Source organism: Amblyomma maculatum, chromosome 9 (assembly GCF_055883805.1).
Source record: "Amblyomma maculatum isolate TAMU_Amacu chromosome 9, ASM5588380v1, whole genome shotgun sequence".
NCBI classification, from domain to species: domain Eukaryota; kingdom Metazoa; phylum Arthropoda; class Arachnida; order Ixodida; family Ixodidae; genus Amblyomma; species Amblyomma maculatum.
Genome location: NC_139352.1, coordinates 46,028,214 through 46,032,106, shown reverse-complemented (window position 1 = coordinate 46,032,106; position 3,893 = coordinate 46,028,214). Strand labels below are relative to the sequence as shown.

At 43.4% G+C, this 3,893-nt stretch overlaps 1 long non-coding RNA gene across 1 annotated transcript; it reads right to left on the bottom strand.

The window, feature by feature from the left end:
- Positions 1-306: 306 nt before the first annotated feature.
- LOC146178981 (uncharacterized) lies at positions 307-3,041 on the bottom strand. The gene is made up of 3 exons (XR_014700905.1): positions 2,900-3,041; positions 581-709; positions 307-473 (listed from the first exon to the last, which is right to left on the bottom strand). It is a non-coding gene; the product is annotated as an uncharacterized LOC146178981 (long non-coding RNA).
- Between the last annotated feature and the right edge of the window lie 852 nt (positions 3,042-3,893).

Here is a 3,893-nt window from a genome sequence, read left to right as displayed (position 1 = left end):
AGATCCACTGCAGTCAGTTACAAATTAAGAATGAAGGGGCGAATATCCCTCAAAGGAGGCTTTTCTGCCAATCAGATCATTCTCAACACTGGTACCACTCCAGCCCTTGTCCACAGCTAACTAGGCTGGGCAGCTTTTTCTTTATCGGTACTGAACACCAGCTGCACTGCCTCTTTTTGTCACCTACTGCCATGAAAGGGGGAATTCCTTTGTGGCTCAGTTGATTGGGAGGCTCCTCTCTGTTAATTGTTGGAGGCCTACCTTTGCAAAATTACAAAGCTTCAAACTTGAGTTATAAATGAGCACAGAAGGTGCCTTGATCCCAGCTGCTTGCTATTGTGGCACTGTTCATGGTGGCTGTGCAGCGCCTTTAGATGTGGACTTGGTCTTTGTCACAAGGCAAACACCAACCACTCTTTTGTGACGTCGGCAAAACTAAGTTTCATTGGTGTTGAAGGCTTTCCATGTCACACCTGCCAGGATTAAAATCAAAAGCACGATTTAGATATATGAGCTCCCAAACAGAAGGAAAAAGTCCCACTGTTGGCAACTGTAAGTTTTTGGCACAGTCAAACCATACCTGTGTATTCAGTCAGTAGCCCGCGACTGCCCAGTGAGATGTCAGTCCTGTGGCCCTCATTGCTAAGTTGTGTTTGCAGCACAGACAGGAAAAGGATAGTTGCTAGGCAGCCGTGGAGGTGGTGGCAACCTGCAAGGTGTTCCAATGCTTTAAAGATTTCTTGTGAAGTTTAATAAAGCAAATCACTGACTACAAAACATAGGATATGAATTTAACCTCAAAATATGTCACATAAGGTTGAGAGTACTGAGTACACAATAGAAATATGTTTAACCAAGACACGCACTAGCAGCACAAAATAGTGCTGAGTATAATATATGTATATTAATAACTCCTTGATGACCTCGAAGGCTAAAACATTTTCTTGTCTTCACCAACAGACACACCTGAAGAGAACCACCATTTTCCTGATTTATACATTTCTTTTTTTTTATTGAGAGTCACTTTCTATGCTGGGTAAGGTTCCTGCCTCTGGGTTTGCTAAGTGTTTCATTCGACATATGTAGAGAAGAAATAAATCTATGTATCATGTATCTATGTATGGATGCATTACCTATGTATGTATCTATGCATGTATATATGTAGGTACCTATGTATGTATGCATCACCAGTTTTTCCTAGAACAAATGAAAGCAATATTTTAAACAGTGAGCATGCACCCAGAGCAAAAAAAAAGAATGCATAGCTCACTTGCTTGAGCTGTTGGGTAAGTGTTTTGTTTACATGAAAATTCGCGCAGACACAAAATAACAAGAGCACCAAACACAGACACAACAGCACAATGTGAAAAAGAGCATTAAATTCTAAACTCTAAAGTTAATTTTAAGTTAATTAATTCTAAAGTTAAAGCTCAGCTACTTTGGTCATCTGATGAGAAGAGAGGAGTCGCTGGAGAAAGATTTGATGCGGGAAAAGGTTGAGGGTCGCCGGAGAAGGGGTAGGCAGCGAACGCGATGGTTAGATGGCATCCTCGAGGCACTGCAGAGGAAGTTATGTGATGTTAGGAAGATAGTGAGAGACCGGAAAGCGTGGCGTGACATGGTCCATAGGGTCACAAAGAGTCGGACACGACTGAACGACTGAACTGAACTGAAATTAAATGAAGGTATTTCACCTTTGATGCCAAACACCTTCACTTCGGGAGGAGTCCATATGCTATCAAAAGGTTTGCGTGGAGTCACAGCTTTGTTGTTGAGGACAGCCAGAAGGCATACACTGAACCCATTTATAACATGGCTACATTCTATACGCCTTAAAAGTAAGTTATGATTCAGTACTCTCTTTTCTTTTCCCAGTTCTGGATAGGAAGAGTCTATTGGCCCTGAAGCAAGAAAACAAATGAAATTGATATGTTTTTGTGTATTATAATAGGCTTTTCATTATATGAGGTCCGTCCGAAAGATTTGCTTTCGATTTCTTTCTGTACCAATTCAACTGAAGCCTAATTTCTTAAAACATTTCCGCCAATAAAAAAAAAAAAAAAAAAAAAAAAAACCTGAGGACCAAAGCAAATAGAGCACCAGCACATCACACAGCATGCAGTTCAGGAACTTAAAAAGAACTAAATTGTGCTTTCTGACTATATGAAAATGTAAAATCACTTAATCACGGCAATGTAATGGCTGACTGTAAACATTTTATGAACTATTAAAATTAAATCACTGCAGAATGTTTGTACGCCGTTCCTATCTCGCTATGTGTTTCCCTTTCAACTTGTGCCTGTGAACAGGCCGAGAGCATTTTGCTAGCAGTTGGGAGTCGCTGTGGCCAGAATGCACCTTACCCTCCCTCTAAGGCGGCTTATTGAGATCGTTCTCTTTTTTTCGCAACCGCGGCATAACTTAGCGCGTATAGAGCTTTGCAGGCTGACAAACAATGCACGGCTTCCACTCGACGGTGCGTATTTTCTGTATCTTGCTGCAGAGTGAAGGCCACACTAAGCATGCAGACTTTCGTGCTCAGTTGTGTTTCCTGGGAAAGTGTTAGAACCAGCGGCAATCAACGAAAGCCGTCGGATCGCCAAGCTCATTTTGAAGAATTACATCGCGAGGTTCCGCCGCCAATGGCAGTTCACGAAACGCGGCGAGTGGAATTACAAGCGAAAAACCTTCCTGCATGCACAAAACTGTAGATGCGCCATAAAACACCGCCTTTCGTACTGACTAAACGGTCCGCGCGCGCTATCTTGCTCGCCCATACAGCCTGCGCCGGCGGATGCAAACAACGGTCATTGCAGCATTTTTATCGGAAAAAGAAAACACTCAGTCACTTTACTGCTCCATTAAGTGACTCATTTAGAAGAAACAATTTCTTACTCACCCAGCGAAGCTTGCCTTGCAGCCAGAAGTAGCAGCCGCTGTGCGGGATACATTTTCAACGCAGTCACAAACCAACGGCCTAACGTGCAGACACGACTAGACACGACGAAAATTTGAAATGGCCAGCCGCCGAGCAGCGCATTGATACAATAACTTTAAAAACAATAGAAATCTGAAATATATTTTATAAAACAAGCTATACAAGTAAAATGTAACTGTTGCTTATGACGTATTTGTTTCAAAACGGTAAATACAACCTGCGTCTTGCGTAATATTTTGGCGCACTATTTTCTATCTCGCTGTAAAGAGGAGGGGTGCGAAAAGGCCACGGCGCGCGAAGTTTGGGAATGGCGGATCGTGCATAGCTGGCGTTCCGTATAAACATCGGCGCAGCAAATCTTTCCTCTGTGCGAACTACTGGCTTTTATCACACACGGATACATCGCTAGCTTACTTTGTCGTTGTGAACACTCGGAGTTTGGAGTCTTCCGGCGGACTGGACTGCGCCCAGCGAGGTCGAACACAGTACGCGTGTGGCTATCGGCTGCAGAAATGAAGGTGTCAGCGGCTTTTGTACATTATGTTCAGATACCCATCGCCTAAACAGCATTTCTTGGTGTCATATTGGTCCTGCATGCTGGAAACAGCCCAAATTGCATGCTTAATTCAAAAGGTGCACGCACTTTGGATACAGTATTTTGCAAGCTGAAAAATGGCTACAACAAACCTTCGACAATTTATACTTAGAGTATGCAGAACAGTGTCGTCCAGTTAAATTGTGTACATATTGCACTATAGGCAACCTGCAATGGAGTTTGCTGAGACATGTGGCGCCACCTGGCGGCCGACGGGATCTAATACTGAGTCGGCGCAGAAGCTGACGCCGTATATGTTGCGGCCGCTGTGTTCCTTCGGCTTTCGCGTTTTGTTATCCCAGTGAGTGTGATTTACTCATTTAGTGACTTCAGTGGTCTCGTGCGATGCTTCGACTACTA